We start from the raw sequence: 17,415 nt of genomic DNA, 5'->3' as shown, positions 1-17,415 counted from the left end.
GTCCTTTTACTTTCCCGAAAATCCCTGTAAACAATAAAGACATGGTTTCTCGCCACTAAGGTCGGCAGTGAGAATATCGCACTAAGTTCCAGCAAGGCAGAGAAAGCCAGCATGTTGTTGCAGCAAACATAATTTGGGTCCATTCCTCCAAAAAAGTATACACATTCCACACAGTGCAACATTTTTCACACCTCAAATGACTCAATATGCAACATCTGCGACGCTGTGCACACTCCTTCTCTATTTCCACCGTCTCTCTGCATACGAGTAATTGCTTTTTGGTGACCATAAAAATGTCTTCTGTCACCTCAACGACAACGATGTGCAGCTTCAATTTGTGATTGCGTTGCCACAATAAAAATCAAACGACAGATGAGTTAATCACGGCGGACCACCGGCGTGGCCTTGCAGCAGCGTGGAGAAGGAGTGCTGCAGGCGTGACATATACATAGTTGCGTGCAGCACAAGCTTTCCACCACCTTGCCACTGCCGAACACAAGTATACAAATGAAGTAACGGTAATTTTCAAGCAATTCAATGCCACACAAGCTGCACGCGTGTCTCTAGTCTTTTCGAACTGCTCGGAATGTTCGTTAACGATTTTCTACTATGTGCAACAAATTCGTTGCAATGCTGTTATTCCGTAGTTTTTTCTCGCTCGATTTTTGTTTAGTGCTTTTGTTCGACGGAATTTAGTGCCGCATGAAGTGACAGTTAGACGTAGTAAAGGTGTGAAGAACTGCAATCAGTTGAACACGCAACGCGTAACTGTTAGATCGAGGAGAATAAAAACTGCTGATATAAGGGACGGCTTGTAGCGAGAGGAAATGAGCTTCTCGCGGCTAAAGACCGGAGTCTAAGATTCTAAAACAAGCGGGTCGTGCCACATGTGGAGGAAACGCCAAGTGATTGCCGGCTTTAGAGTGTAGGGGTTGAGTTATTGAAGAACGTGTTTGAGTGGCCTGGCTTTATTTGACCCAGTGTGTTGTTATGCTTAGCGTTTTCCAAGCGCACCGGCTTTGGCAGCTATTGTATGAGAAACATACTTATATAAACTGTGTAATCAACTATTTGTACACCTCAATTGAAAGCCAGCTCCATAAGGTATGCTTCGCCAAAATCAGCGCTCAAGTTTATTTTTGGCGAGCTCTCACGTCACTTATAATTACGGCATTTGCTACATTTGAACAATTTCGGACTAATTATGCAGTAGTTTGCAGTGGCTGTGGCCGGCGGCACGCATGCGCACTTGCGGCATGCCACAAATGAGCTCTCTACATACACATTCTAGCACACTGATGGGCAATTACCGCGCCAAAATATGTGCTGCCCCCTGCCCACCGGCAATTGTGTGGCCTAAACCAATTGAAAAGTGTCGCTCGAATTTCAAAGCATTTTTCGGCGCATTCAGCATGTTCGGCGCAACAGATTTGCTCATAAATAAGAGTGAAGGAAAAAACGTCGCTGACACACCAACTTCCCACATACATAGCTTCGGTGGCTTTGGCGGCTACAATTGTGACGATCATGCGGTGCAGCAACCAAATATGGCAGACAATGGCCTCATAATTCCCGCAGCAACTTGCCACATGCCAACAACCAACCACAATTTGTGTCTACTGCGGAAAATGAATGCGCACGGCACCGCTGCTCGTGCTGCTGGCTGCTGGCTGCGTCGTCAGCGTCGCTATTACCAATTTCATTTGCCGATTTCAATTTGAATTTCTGTTTGGCCAATCAATGTGTTTCGATTTGGTGCAGTTCGCCTTATTTCGTGTGGCTTCGCCGCTGTTGTTCTTGTAGCCGCCGCTGTCGGCATTCCTTTTCGGAAAAGTGCAATTTAATTTGCATTGCATTGCCGCGGCGCGCAGCCAGTGCAAATGCGCTTCAGTTAGTGCTTGTTGCTAAGTAATAGCTGGCCGTTGTCATTGTTGTTGTTGCTGGTCGTGTTATTACTTTTATGTTCGCTTTCCGTTTACATCCACTTAATTTGTGTTTGGATGCCAGCATAGTTTCTGGTGCGATTGCGATCGCATTTCGAAATTTGTGGCATGTGTTGGACTTGTGAAAGCGTCCGATGGCCGAGCGCAGCGTCCGGTCCGCGTCCGACAGAACCAAAGACACCAGCAAGTCGCATTTTAATGGGCGGAGGGCAGGACGGACGGAGGGCGAATGGCGAGCAAGGGGTATTAGTTCGTGTTCGTTGCAATAACAGCAAATTTTAAATTTTTTTTGATATTTTTTCATAAATATCAAATGCCACCAATTTATTGTGAATTTTCGCCTAACCATTTTCTTCTCTTTTTAATTTGCAGATCGTACGATTCGAACAGCCGGTTGTTAATCTTAGCCAAAAGGTGAGTGGAGTCAACAAAATTAATTGACCTACATTTTTTGACAAAGCGGAGAGAAATAACTGGAGTTAACTGTAGCAGTTGCAATGACTATGTATCAAAAATGGAGTAAAACTCAGTACGATGACAACTTGAAGGAGTTTTAAGTGGGTTTAGTATGATAATTCCTTAATAGATAGAAGCAATAAAATTATAATGTAATCTAGGGATGCGTCTGGAACAGGGTGCTGTGACTTTAACCTACCTAGCAGCAGACTTCACTCTACTAGCCGTGTGACTACTAAGTATGTTTGGATAGACGTCTTAAGTTTTTGTTTTGATCATACTTAAAATTTAGTAACTATTCAGCTATTCATTAAAGTTCAATAGAATATACCAACGGTGAAAAGTGACAGAGCGGAAGAAAGTGTGAGAGAGAGAGAGACAGTAAACCAGTGTTTTGATCATACTAAGTTAGGTTTTAGTGAGCTGTTAACTTAATTACGCTAGAGCTTATATATTTAAAGAAACCACACTAGCACTTCATAAACCCTAAACATTTTTCGGGCAATTTAGCTTTCACCACCTATTCAGTTTAGGAGAACGTTTGCTGAATGCCAAAGCGCCTGAAAAGATTGGTATGTTGGTTCAGTCTAACATTTTAAGGACTAATAATATTAAATTTCATAAAGAATAACATAATAAGTACAGGTAATGAGATTTTTGAAAAAAAAAAAAACTCACCTCAATTCTGCGTCATTATTAAATCCAAATAGGGATGCCATGAATCCATGTATTCTTTCCATACTTCTCTTATTACTTGAAATTCATTTTTTATCACATACTATTAGAGGAAGCCGACTAAAACATAGCTCAAGCCAATACGCGGGGACGAACACTTTTTTACGCACTATATTTTGAAAACACACGCGAAACCTCACAATATCGAAATTGCAAAACGAAAAACTAAAACTTACAAAACACAAATAATATGCACTTTTCGAAATTATTATGAGAACTTTGAGATTTTATGGAACACTGATCTATGCATTATCCGGGGCCACTGAAGGTAAATAAAAATAAATATTTGAAAGAGCGGAATATAAGAAAATTGTGCTAAAAATAATTAATACAATTAAAGTTTAGATTAAAAGTGCTGTCTTGTACAATTTCGTTCAGCTTACGTGTATTTGTCTGCAATTCTCAGCCATCTTATACAGTTTTCAGTATTATTTGTCGGTTAATAGGTACTTGAAGCTTGAGCAGACAAAAGCGCTGTTACTTATAGCATTTACAGTTGCCAGCACATATTTCTGATCGCTATTCATATTTACTTCAACACCCATTACGAAAATATTTCCAAAATTCGCTACTTGCGGAAATCAATTATTTTCATAACGACCGCTTCTCAATAAAGAGCCTCAAATAGCTTTGTCGCTCATATTAATGGACCAAATGCGCACAGATATATACACACACATATTTATTATTTATTTACTTTGGTTTCTTGTATTTTTAGCGACCAAAAGTGGGTTGCATTAAATTGCTAAAAGCACTAGAAAAACGCCGCAATGCTGAGAAACAATATTTGCAGCTTGCAGGCGGCCTAAAATATAGAAATCATAAGACGAAAATCAAAAATAGAAAATGCTGAACGAAAACGAGAAAATATGTGGAGCACTGAGTCCACGCATTGTGCATTTTAGTGCGCCATAGGCGGCAAATAGAAGAAAAAACGTAGACCCTGGTATATATGTGGGACTGTATGTAAATGGCAAAGGCGGTCGGTTGCCGCTGTTGGCGTTGGCGGCGGAAGGTGTTGTCAGCCAGCCATCCAGCTGTTCGTCAATTTGGTGGCATGCCATGGCTGCTGCCGCCATTTAAGGGCCGTCAGCTGCCAAACGCACGCACACACACGTACAGATGTTTATATGTACTTTTAAAATACTTAGAAGGCCACTCTCGCCCATGGAATGGTGTGCTGTAGGCGAAGGCGCAGAGTTGCATGAATTTAAATGCGAAACTCGCCATAAAGAGTTGGTTTTCGAAAATAAAGTCGAGACAAATTTGCAAAAAATGACAGGCACCTGAGTTTGAAAGTGACGCGCTTGTGGCAAGAAAATAATTTTGTAAAAGTAAGGAAGAAAATTAGCTGGCGTTATGTTAACGTCTCGGAGAAAGGCAGTCGAAAGCGTTTAGTCACACTTTAAACGTGATGGCTTTAGCTGCATTTCCAGCAATTTGCTTACATGGCGAAATGCATTTATTGTCCAAAAATTATTCAACATGAAGTGTGCTCTATAACTCTAACATAAAAATATCGAAAGCACATTTGAGGTTAGGCCGCTGCCAAAATTTTAGGAAAGATCGGTTACCATAGCAACAGCGTTCACGATTTCGTCGTGAGCAGCCATGAAGACACTTCGTGTAGACCTTTTACTTCACCGCCGGTCGGAGAAAATATTGATATTTTTGAATTTTAAAATTTACTTTGTGATAATTTTACAACTTGTACACTTGCGGCTCACATTCACAACCGGCTCGCTTACTTTTATAGACGCTTTATCATTTTAATGTTTTTAATCCAAAAATTTAGTGCTGTCTTTTATGGTTTCAACACACAACTCAACTCACTAACCGCCATTGTTGCTTGTGTAGATTTTTATACACAAAAATTTATTAATGCTTTTCCACCTGTAATTTATTAGACGCATCCGTCGCTTGAAGCCACGCTCGTAAACGCTCGTGAGTCGATTTCGATCAATGCTTTTGTTTACAACTTAATTTGCTGCATTTTATTGCGGATAATCTTTCGTAAAGCATAAAACCAAAAATTATTTGAAAATTTTACATCTTGAATGTGTAAATGTATGGTTTCGATGGGCAGTAATGACTGTCCATAAATGTGAAGATGCGAGTTTAGAGCGGTGTGTGCGTGTGCGTAAAGCGTGGGTCAGCCTGTGTTAATTAATTCATTGCTCTTAGAAAAATTGTTATTAATAAAACAGTAATTAATGTGGCTTGTGGGTATGAAAGCTATTTCCGGACAAAAGCTTTGTTTTTAAAAATTATGATTTTGTTTCACAAAGTTTTCGAAATATTCATTTTATAACAAATCGTTATGAAATGACAGAGGAGCGCAATTTTTAGGCCCACAAAGTGGTATATTCCATAAAAAAGTCACAAAAACTGTCTGCAAAGCAGTTCAGCATGCCACCAAAGGGGGCATAGAAATAAGGTCACTCAAGAGCAAGCCAATGAAGTTTAATCATATCTGATGTATAAAAGCAAGGGCCCACAGAGCAATACTTCTAACAGTTCAATAAATGCACTACTCAATAGACTTGAGCCACGGAGTGTAGATAAATATATTTGTGGAACAGGGTGACATATAAATATCGATGCATAACTTGAAATGAAAAGTTCATTTAAAAGTAACGAAATAAATTGACAAGCTTTAAGGAATAATCTTTGCGCAATCTATTCGATAGTGCACTAACAAAAATCACTTCCTAAAGCATTACAGAATTTCGATTGAGCCAAAGGCTGACTACAAAGCGGGTCGATTTTTACCTATAAAATTGCGAGGGCGGGAAATGTTTTACGGATCATTCTGAACAACTTTGCGTAAGAGGCTATGGATCTGAAAGCGGTTTCGAGACAGCGATTTTTAGACAAAGGTTAAAAAATATGTATAATCGGTTGTATGGTAGATATGTGATATAGTTCTTCACACTGACTGATTTCGACAAATGATCAATAGAATATCAAAATGAACCTAAGTATTAAATTTCATGCGGATATCTCACAAATTGACGAACAAATTTTTATGATGCTTATGAAAAGTTCGTGATAAAAATTGCTGGCTCGAAACCGGCTTTAGACCTATAGTCTCTTATTCAAAGTTTTTTTTAGAATGATCCGTAGAATCTTGCATACGTAATGTTTCCATTGTTTAGGCTTCCTGTAAATCGACTCGCTCTAGTGACCATAGAGACAAGTTCTTGGAAAAATTTTGTCTAGGAAAGCCTATGTTACAGAAAATTAGTCGTTTTTTGAACTGGTATCAGCTATTAGTTTATAGTTTTTTCTTATTGCTTATCCAACATATAAATTTTCACAACAATGATCGGTCAAATTATCTCAAGCAATTAAGCTCTTTTAAGGAAAACTAACAAAGATGTGGGCGTGTGCGAACAGTAGTTTTGACAATTAATTACAACAACAATAACAGCCATTTTAGGCGACCAACTGTTTCCACGCAAAGCTCTTTAATGAAGTTCTAAGCTTGCTGCCAGGCTTTCTTAATTTGTGATATACGCGGCTGCCCACTCAAAAAAGCAATGCCGCAAAGCTAATAGAATAAACTTTTTTTTTTTTTTAGTTGCGCGGCATGCAGAGAGGGCTGTGGTGAGAGCGCAAAGAGCATTGAGCTAAGGAAATGCTTTCATTTCACACGCTTGCTGCGTTTTCATTCTATATGAATTATAGTTTCTAACCTCAAAGAGTCAGAAAATTAACAGAAGATCTCGCCCACTCTGGCTGGCTGCTGGCGAGAAACCCATTAGCCGCTAAATAGCTGCAACACAAGCGAGCACAGCAGTTGCCGGGAATCATTTTGATTGAAATCAGCGCTGTTGCAAGCAGACGAGAGACGACGGAGCTGCGTAGCCGCAGGTGACTTCTCATTCAGCCGATTGTGTTAGTAACCAACACGCTTGACTACCTGCGCGCTTGACTTTCGAATGCAGCGCGCGCTTATACTCGCTGCCGTCCTCCGCCAACCGCCATCAGACGCGGCGACAAGCGGGTCAGCCTGCGGCGCGTTGTTATTCAATACCTAACTGTCATTTGAATAGCATTAGCTCAAGTTAATTGGAAATCATTTAAGACTGTCAGTGGCGACAGCGACTAACGCAGGCACAGGTAGCTCACTGCAGACGTCAATGAACAGCTAAAATGAAGCGGCCATAAAGCAACTATTTAAGTAGCTGTTGCTGGGCGCGCCAAACCTGTTGGTCACAATTGTGTTTATGTGTGTGTGAAAGTGGACGTTGTCACTAAAACGCTGCTTAGTTTGTCTAGCGTCGTAAATTGTTGAGGATTCTTTAAGAGGTGTTGAAGTGTAGCCGTCACAAGACTTGAGGGGCGCGTGGGTTGCCAAGCGTTGGCATTAATGATTTAGAATTTACATTAAACTAAAAAATAATCGAAAATTGTAGAATTGTGTTGGCTTGATTGGCCATTAGCTTGACACAAGCGCTTTTTACAAGCCATTAACTTGCCCCAAAACGCTGGCGAGTACACAGTACCAGCCAGGAAATATCAAGCATTTAGTAAGAGAAGGCGCAATCCTAAGCTATGCCGTTTAACGCTTAAATTGTGGAGTTTATGGTAACAAGAAAGCAAATAAATTGAACCAAAATAGAACGCGTTGTAGCTCGCCTGTTCGTGCGCCACTCGGAAAGTGTCGAGTTTCATTCATGATTTCAACAACTCAAAAAGCTTGAATTTCCTCACCGCTGCAGCTCGCTTTGCGTTGACATGCAACCTTCGCGCAGCCGCTTGCCGGGTTCGAAGTTGCGCTCAACGTGTCGGTTTGTAATTAGCATATTTAACCGTAAATGCCAGCTTCCTCAATGAAGTACGTTAGCCGACAAAACTATACTCCAGCTCAGGGGCTTACATATGTAAATGCCGCCTATAAAAACGTGTATGTGCTTATAATTTTAGAGATACAAAGTGTACAGAAAAAAAATTATATTTTTTTTAATATCTGCTTTATTCCCCAAGCAATTTACTGTCGAATAATAAAAAAATAATGACTTCCCAACGCTATACTCATGCCATTGAATATTTATCTTGTCGGGCGATTCAGAAAAATTATTGTTTTCTGAATGAATAGCTTTTGAGCAGAGTTGTGTGAGTGCGTGTGTTGGAAAAATGTGAAATTCGATATAACGGCGCTATAAATCAAAGTGCGCACATTTCTAAAAGAATCAATTATATATTTATTAATTTGAATGTACAGTTGTAAGCGCTTTGGGAAAGGAAGTCAAAGTTCATTGAGAAACTTTGCAGACAATGAATCATATGTATACAAGCCTCTTTGCGAAGTGAAGGTGTTTGCTATAGTAAGACAATCATCATGAAAAATCAAGAAAACACGTAAACTTCGGTTGCATCGAAGCCACAATACCCTTCACAAGTACAAAAGGTTCCAGACTCGATCTGAATAATACAAACAAATAGTGGGAAACTTAATATACCCGGTTGACGGTTCAGGGTTTGTTCGGAAAGTAATAGGATTGAGCCGCCCTCTGTCGTCTCAAAATGCTTGCCTTTCATCGGCCTTTTCACGCAAGGAAATGAAAAAAAGTCCGGGGGCCATATCTGGGCTGTAAGACGCCTGCGGAAGCGTTGGGATGCCGAATGGTTAGGTAGATGTTCCCAAGAAAGACGGTGTGAGTCGGGGCGTTGTCGTGGTGCAAATTCCAATCGGCTGCGACATCTTGACCTTCGTTTTCACTTTGGATTTGTTCATTATTTCGGTCTTCATCAGCGACCTTTTCACTGCCCTCCAAAAAGGCCTGGTGCCACTATCATATCAAACGACTCTGTCGCAGATTTACTGAGATTCACATAGAATTTCATCACGTACCTCTCTTCTAACTAATGCTGCATTTTCGGAGATGCTCTAATATTTTCCTCTAATCCGGCCTTGTACCGATAGCCCTTTAAAATCCATGCATCCAATCAACTCTGAAAATACCGAAAGCTCCACATATCTTTTTATCGCTTTCATCTAAATTTAAACTAGTTTCGAATTCGTCAGACTAAGCAAAACCAATGGTTGAGCTGCTCCTCAGTTCCTCTATAGCAACAATTTATCAACCTAAAAGTGACGCCGAGGGCAAGCCACTACTCACAAAATAACCACGTTTATGCAACCAGTATGTCAGAGATTCCAGCTGATAAAAGAGCTATTGAAGGATATCAAAACACAGCCTGATGTCATTGACAGATACGTAAAAATTAACGCAATATAAGATTTGGAGGAGTGATTGTTGAAAACTTCTCTGTTCCTGTATTTGACAATAATTCATACTGCTTTCAACAAGATTCTTCGATGGCAGAGACAATATGCCCTTTCCGTGTTACTCAGAAACTATTTTCGCGCTGATTCCTTTTTTTCAAGCATCCAACTCTTACACAGCACTGCAGGCAACTCACTCATTCCGATTCTTACTTCGGCCTTTCTTCTAGTGCCTGTCCATTTTCTTATTTTTAACCCAGCGCTGAGCTGCATCTAGGTGCTATTTAGTTATGCGTGCCAGCACCTTGACCAGCTATTAAAACTGAAATGAGTAACTGAACAAAAAGTCAACTTACATATGTCACATTGTTGACATTTCCCAAAGAACCCTGTATAAAAAAAACAACACGTACAACAACAACATCGACATTAAACGCATACAAATAAGCCGGCGGAGTTGTAAGTAGAGCATTCAAGCCAAGTAAATCGCATAACAACTGCGATAAAAAACGAGCAACAATAACACTGTTACGAATAAACCCAAGCTGCAGATAGGACAAGAGCAAAAACTTGTTATAAGGAGCAGAAAAAAACGAGAGAAAAAGAATGTGAAAATATGCAGCGTGAAAAATTCCAAGCACAGCATGAATTGTTGACAATAAAAACAAATGGCATTAAACTCTGCAACGCGTACAACAATAACAATAACAGCACAAGAAAGGAAACAAGACCCAGCTCCACACGGCAGCCTGACCGAAGTTAAAGAACGAAGGGATAGTGAGCGCAAGAAAAATGTTGCAGTTTTGGTTGAGCCAATAGAGGCGACACAAGCCGTGGCTGTATGTGGCATGCAACGAACGGGCGCTAAGTTGCGGACTTGGAATGCGCCGCTTACTTGCGCTTGGCTTGCAAGTTGCATCACGCAGTTTGCCACGGAGCACAAACGAAAGCGAGCAACTTAAGACGCAAACAAATGTCGCAGCATGGAAAAGGCGAAAAAGAGAAAACGCAAATACAAGGAAAATGCAAATGCAAAACAAATTCAAAAAAAAAAATAATAATAAAATTGCAAAAAGCATTATAACCATATAACCAAGTGTTGAAAGGGATACAAATGTTTGCAACGTGAGTCATGACGTGTCAGCAGTTGACTGCTGAGCATTTGACAACGTTGGCAGTCGAGCTGTGTGATATATGAGTGGCAAAAAGTAACTGGAAGATATGAAAAGGCAACAAAACTTGACGCTGAAGCCAAAATTTATTGCGCTTTCAAAGCGAAAGCTATGCAGTCGAGGGAAATATGTAGTAACAAATATTTATATTTTTGCTTTTGTTTTCTAAATATTATCAATTTTTGCTTGAAGTCATGGCATTTCGTGATTCTCCGAAAATATTGTTTAATAATATTAAAGCTTTCATGAAAGTTCCAAAAATAAATTCAAACAAAGCTTTTTTGAAAGCTCCAAAACTAAATTGGAGCATAGTATTTCTAATTTTTTCGAATTAGCTTCGATTGCTAGTGCTTTCGTGAGCTTTTTCGGAATCAACATTTTCCCTAGTAAAAAATTTGATTCCTTAGCAAACCAATGAAAACTCAAACAGTTTATATTTATCAATTTTGGGCCTTACTTGTACTAATTTTGGTTTGAAGTAAAGACGATGTTTATATTTTTCGAAAATATTGTTTAATAATATGAAATCTGTGCTGAAAGCTCCAAGAAAGTAACTAAAATACAGTAATATTTTCGAGCTTTCATGAGCTTTTTCGAAATCAACTTTTTCCCTAGCAGAAAAATTGTGCCGCTTAGTCAACAGAGTTGACTGTCACAAGTTACTTGCTTTTACATAGATTTGTGCAAGAAATTTACTATTTTAGAGAGTCTACAGCTTTCAGAAATATATAGCGCCATCATGAATGGAAGCGCTTTAACTAAATGGGAAAGCTCAAGCCGACCAGAAAGCTTTCAAAACTGCACGCATGCCAATTAAATGCAACCAAATGCGACAATTAGCCACTTTCAGCACTTCCCTTTGGGTTTCAGTGCGTTAAAAATATATATTTTAATTTCGTTTGCTGGTACGAATATAAATATTGTAATTTCATATGGGCACTCACACAGCAACACACACAACTCAATTGGCTGACGTCACTTGCGGATTAATAAAAAAGATTACCAAATACGCTTTATGCATACAAAAAATGCTGAAGCGGGCTTGTGAGCCAGAGACGAAAGCAAAGCGGATGAATTTCGCAAAAGCCGGTCGCAAAAAGCGGCAAGGGGACAGCAAATGTCAAGCAATATTAACACGATTTTCCGCAACGTTTAGCAGGCGAATATACAAAACATTATTTGCTTTTTAATTTGCTAAAAGGAATGTTGTTACAATGAGCGTCAACAGGGCATTGCAACAATAAAACACGACTGTGACATGCGAGCAACAAAACGGACGCGATTCAAGAGACCGTAAAGCATGAAAATGGTCTAGATGCCTTTCGGTCGGAGGAAGTGCGGAGAGGCACGAAAGACGAGTGAGGCAGGAAAACTGACACCAAGAAGACAGGCAGGCTGCCATGATATAGAGGAATAGCAAAAACGAAACAACCAAAGTTGGCAGCAAGCTCATTACCATGCGTAGTGGTCACTGCGCAGACGTAGCCGGCGACAGCGCTGCATGAAATGCTAATTTACGAGCCATAATAAAATTAATAAGCCTTAGTAAACACAAGTCCAAAGAGGAGGAGGCGGTGACGCGTGTTGTTGCTAAAAGTCGCTAAATGCAAGCATTAAGAATACAAAGCTTTCAGTGTGGCAAATGTGTAGCATTTTGGTTGTGTTTGGAGGCAGGTTCGAGCATTTTTCCACATTTTTTTTTGCTAGTCGAGAAAAAAGGTTCGGGCACAAAAATATATTCAGCGAATGGTAAACAATCAAAAATAAGTTTCATAACTATTAAATTACAAAGGGCAATTTTTTTCGACTTCAATGAGCTTGTGAGCTATGAATTTGGAATTGAATTAAATAATATTATAAAAAAGAATAACTGCAAGCAGTAGAACGTCGAAAGTTTAAAGTGAGGGTCTACAGTGCACTAATCATAGTATGCGACACCCATTAAATCTATATAAAATGCCTCGAAGCATTTCACAGAGCGAGCTTTTAGAATAATGAATATTTGGGGAAAAGGGGAAGAAGTTCTATAGCTTAATTGAAGTGAGAAAAGAAAAGCGCTTATGAACCAATCGGTTGAAGAAGTGCCACAGGGAAGCTCCGAAAGGGCTGTATAGTTTTTCTGCCTGCAGCGGATGATCGAAGTGTCATGCAGCTGGTTGACCGCAATCTTCGTTAGATTATGCTATGTATCAATGACCTGGAGACTAGTTAAAGTGACGTTTCCGCAGAAGGTCGGAAAAAGCTCTCACGTTGGTGCCAAGGATTTTAGGTCCATTATCCTATCCTTAGGGTCCAGCATGTCTACACAATACACAAGTCGGTCGATACTACTTTGTTTGAAATAATTTTATGGTGAAGGAAGCCGTTATGCACAAGAAATTTGCTGAAGGTACCTTTCTCGACATCAAGGGACTTCGGCAATGTGCATCCTGAGTTATTGAGTGAAGCCCTCGAAAACTCTGAGGTGGATTCGAACCTCAAGCACCTCATATAGATAGTATTTTCTGCGACAGAACGGTCGTAGCGGAGTGATGTAGTAAAAGGCATCTCAAAAGGTTAATAGGGGCACCCCACAGGTTGGGTTACTTTCCGCTCTGCTTTGGATTTTAGTACTTAACGACCTACTTAAAGAACTCGAAAAACAAGTCCATCGGGTAGCAGCCTACGCTCACGATGTTGGTCTTTTAGTAAAAATAAACTTATAAGTACCGGGGTAAGGGTACCTAAGCATGATATAAAACTGGTCGAATAGAAGCAGCGTAGCTCTCAACCCAAGTAAAACTGAAGTGTTGTGGCTCTACGAAACCATAGTCAAGTTTTAATGCTTTATAGTGTATTCGTCAGAAACAGGGCGCTACACTTGCTAAAAAGCTTGGACGTGTCCAAAGTACAGATTTCCCAGGCATGTCTGATCACACTTGAAATAAGAAATGGGACCGATTTGGACTTCCATTGGCCGTTTGCGTTCCAGCACTGAATCAACAGACCTTGACTGCGCTTAGTACGCGCTAGTCGACAACCTAGACCTGCACGACCTTTTGGCGTAGAATAGAATGCAAGAGATCTACTGAACTACTTGACCCGACCGGCGTCCCGGGATTTCTCACTGGATCGACCTCTTAAACTAACTTAACTTCTATAGCTTGAAACTTAGATTTCTGCCTCTAACGAATTTTTTAAGTCGAAGAAATATGAGAACTTAACAAAAATAGTAATTTTTGCTATAATTTGGATCTATGTCGTAGTAAATTGTAGGTAACCGATTCTGGAACCTGAATCGGAACTTTCATATTCATACGTTCGGACTAACATTTTATAAATATTTATTTTTATTTTTGCATTTGTAAACATGACAATATTTCTAATATCGTAAGCAAATGAGCGCAAAACAAATGCATAATTTTCTCGTTCAAATGGCGCCAAAGAAATTTTAATTAATTTAAATTAATTAAGTCCGTGTTGGTGGTCTGGTTAATTTGCATTCCTGAAATGCTTGAAAATACAATGTCAAATGGCAGAGCGTTGATAAAAAGCATAATTAAGCAATCGCAAAACTAAAAACAGTGAAAAGTGACAAAGAATGCGAACCAACAGAATTAGAAATTTGGATACCAAACGACACGCAGATATAAACAGCACACTCATAAAACAAAAACAAAAAGAATAATAAACGAATTATAAAGCAGTTAAATTTCCACCCACACAAATTTTCAAATGGTTGGCCGACACTATTTGCACACAAACAATTCGGAAACAATAAATCTGAAATGCTAATAAAAAGCTCTCGGTGACTAGTACACACATAAAATCAGTGGATGGCGCCAACAACGAATATCACACCTCAGACATAAATGCGAAAGTTTGTTGCTGTGAACAGCCGGCGAGCGCGTTGCACAGCAGGTGGCTGCGAATGGGTTAATTGAGTTGTTGTTAGCACAATTATCGATCAATTGCCACCAACAAATAATAGCGGAAGAGAAAACAAATAAGGCAAACACAATAAATGGACGGGTTGCCTGAGTTCGAGGTGCGGGTGGCCCCACCTGCTGACCGGCGGTTCCGCTCAAGGTACGCGCGTCAACCACGAACGCTTGGCCGTTGTAAAACTAACCATGTAACAGTACGAACTAAAACGCTCGCAAAACACGCTTCGTTTCAGCTACTCAGCGGCGTTCGGGCAATAATTCATTGTGTGATCGCTGCTGGATCAAAGCGCGTGTCGATCGATCACCGATCACTTAAAATCAGTTGGTAATTTCACTAAATTTGCCAATTTATTTGCCTGAAATTTTATGATCGCGCCATTAGTTGGTTGTTAGACGCGATATACTACATATATACAGTGTGGTGGGTTGTAAAACAATGCGTTCATTTAAGCCCTGAACATACTTGTAGACATACATACACTTTATTAGTTCATTTCGACGGCAGCGTAGTCGGCAAAGCTAGTTTAATGGGCAATCACGCCGCCGCTTATAAATTGGCTCGTTAAGTGTTAAGCTTTTATTATTTATTTATTTTAATTTTTTCTGTGCTCGTTCGCTTTTAGCCGACGATACGACAATCCGACGCACCTCATATCTCGCCTTGTCTCTTTACGACTCATAAAATCTAATCAAAAATTATTAAAAAGTCATAAAACTTTTGAAATCAAACTTTTTAGGGTTTCTTCTGGTGTTGAGGATGTGATTAAGACAGAAACTTGGTATTCTTGGTTCTTTGATGACTATCGAAGGTGCATTCGGCATAGACGCCAAACTGGTTTGCAAAACTTCGTTAACACAATTTCGTTCTTGAGGACCACGTCTTGGGGAAAAGTCATGAAGCCGATGTTGATAACATAAAGTCGATACAAATCGCTGAATAATAACTCCAAAGATTGTTGAAACACCGTTGACGAGCACATGAAACGTCTGGGATTATTTTCGATGTTTGAGATATGGGTTCTTCCTGTGCTTACAGAACGAAGATTGTTTCGTCGCATTAACGTCTGTGCTTTGAACTAGTTCAAACGATTTCGAGGCCGATAGTCACCAAAAAAGGATATGTTGTCTGTTTAGTGGGATTTCAAAAAAGAGATCGTATATTTTGAGTTTTTGCTCGACAATGCCGCTATGATTTCTCAAGTGTATTGTTTTCAGCTGGACAAGCTGGATTGATGCACTCAAACTGCAGAGGCCAGATTTGATCAATAGAAAAGGTGTAGTGTTCCAACAGGATAATGCAAGTCCTCGTAAATGCTTCATGACTGCCCAGTTAATAGAGTGTACTGTGTTAATAGGTTGTTCTGTTGACTTAGTAAGTAAACATCAACAAATTGTAGGATCGGCCAATGTGCATGTCCGCTTAAGAGAGCGTCTATTTAAAAAAAGCTTTCACTGCATTTTTTATTTATGAATTCTTCTTACTATCCTCTCTTCTAAATTGGCTCGAACTGCAGACAGTGTGTGGTGAATTTTTAGTTTTGGAGTCAATCGCGGACAAATAACGTGACAACGTAATTTGTATGTATAAAGATTATATTCAGCACAAATAAATTATTACATATGTATATATATAACACTTATTGAAGAGTGGTCCTATATTTTTAATATTTTTCCGGCGCATAAATCTCCAAAATTTTTTAATCATGACACTAATTTCTTCGCTCACGCGTGACACTAAACTTATTTTCGAATTTTCAAAATATATTTTCAATGATAATTTCGCTGTGGAACGTGCATTAGGCAGCTTAGTAGCCGTTCGAAAAATTTTTTGCTGATTATCGGCAATGTTTTCTTAGAACATTTGCTGTTACTCTTGGGATAAATGTCTAGAATAATTTCCCAAAGCTCATTTTTCATTTAGTGACAAGCGCACAACCAACTACACAACTAAAGCAGCACAACTGTATGCGTGGATATATAAGAAAGTACTCAGAGGAAATCATTGAGGCGAAAATATTTGAAATTTCGAAATGCAAGCTAAATACATTTACACAAGAAATATCAAATTTAATGAATTCCCAAATAGTAAATATCAGAGCGACGCAGCAACGAGCGCATGAATGCACCACGCTAACACAGCCGCTTTAACGCCACCCCGCACCGCAGTGCATAATAAAAGTAATTTATACAATATTAATTAGATCGGGCATAAACAATTTAAATAGGCCACCGGCAAAAGCTAAATTCCTTCAAAAATTATTCTTCACGTGGCCAAAATTATAATTTAGAATTTCGGGGAAGTCAGCGCCGTAGGAATGCGCTGCTAAATAAAGCACTAAAAAGCTCTGTCCCATCATAATTCAGTTAAAGGTGCCGTTGTGTTTACGAAAAAATAAAAATAATGGGTGTGACAGGCTCGTTGGCGGCGTGTGGCCGCGTTCGCGCGTGTTAATTGTGTCTTATCGTGAAAATTGTAGGAAAAATAGATACAAAAAAATTTACCTTCGATTTTTCGCTGCTTATTTAGGCGATAATTTATTAACTATGGCACTTCGCGGCCCATTTGATGACCGACGACTTTCGACAGAAAATTAAACAAGCAATAAAAACGTGCCAGAACAAGTGATAGAAATGCCTTCGAATGCACATTTTTTAATCAGTGCTGTGCGTTGACATGAACACTTTCAGGTATCGCAGATATAAAATCTACAAACATATTTACATGCCACAAGCGCAGTTAGGCACAATACTTTCGCGTTTGCTGCGTCATAATTTCCCAATAAAATGTAAGTTTTGTACGCGTCGCTGCTAATTTGGAAAATTACATAATATTTCTTCTTTATTTGCCACCAATTCAATTGCGTGATGCTGCCCCCTCATTTTGCTACAAATTTCCGGCAGCTGTAGTGTAACATATCCATATCTATATACATAAATATATATGTATT

General features: G+C 39.5%; 2 protein-coding genes across 5 annotated transcripts in view; one reads left to right on the top strand and one right to left on the bottom strand.

Annotated features, from left to right (window-relative positions):
- The window catches only part of LOC108978401 (probable 4-coumarate--CoA ligase 3), a 145,132-nt gene extending 141,771 nt beyond the window's left edge, over positions 1–3,361 (bottom strand). Inside the window, exon 1 of the mRNA XM_018948664.1 lies at positions 3,078–3,361. The gene's annotated coding sequence lies outside the window, so the exon portion shown is untranslated. The remainder of the gene's footprint in view (positions 1–3,077) is intronic.
- LOC108978398 (interference hedgehog) overlaps positions 1–17,415 on the top strand; it is a 79,954-nt gene that overhangs the window by 31,379 nt on the left and 31,160 nt on the right. For all 4 annotated transcript variants that reach the window (XM_018948652.1, XM_018948653.1, XM_018948654.1 and 1 more), the window contains exon 3: positions 2,316–2,357. The gene's annotated coding sequence lies outside the window, so the exon portion shown is untranslated. The remainder of the gene's footprint in view (positions 1–2,315; positions 2,358–17,415) is intronic.

The sequence above is a fragment of the Bactrocera latifrons genome, unplaced genomic scaffold (assembly GCF_001853355.1).
Source record: "Bactrocera latifrons isolate USDA-ARS-PBARC rearing strain unplaced genomic scaffold, ASM185335v1 scaffold_121, whole genome shotgun sequence".
Taxonomy (NCBI): domain Eukaryota; kingdom Metazoa; phylum Arthropoda; class Insecta; order Diptera; family Tephritidae; genus Bactrocera; species Bactrocera latifrons.
The sequence above is the reverse complement of the archived record's forward strand: the minus strand, read 5'-3'. Positions and strand labels throughout refer to the sequence as shown.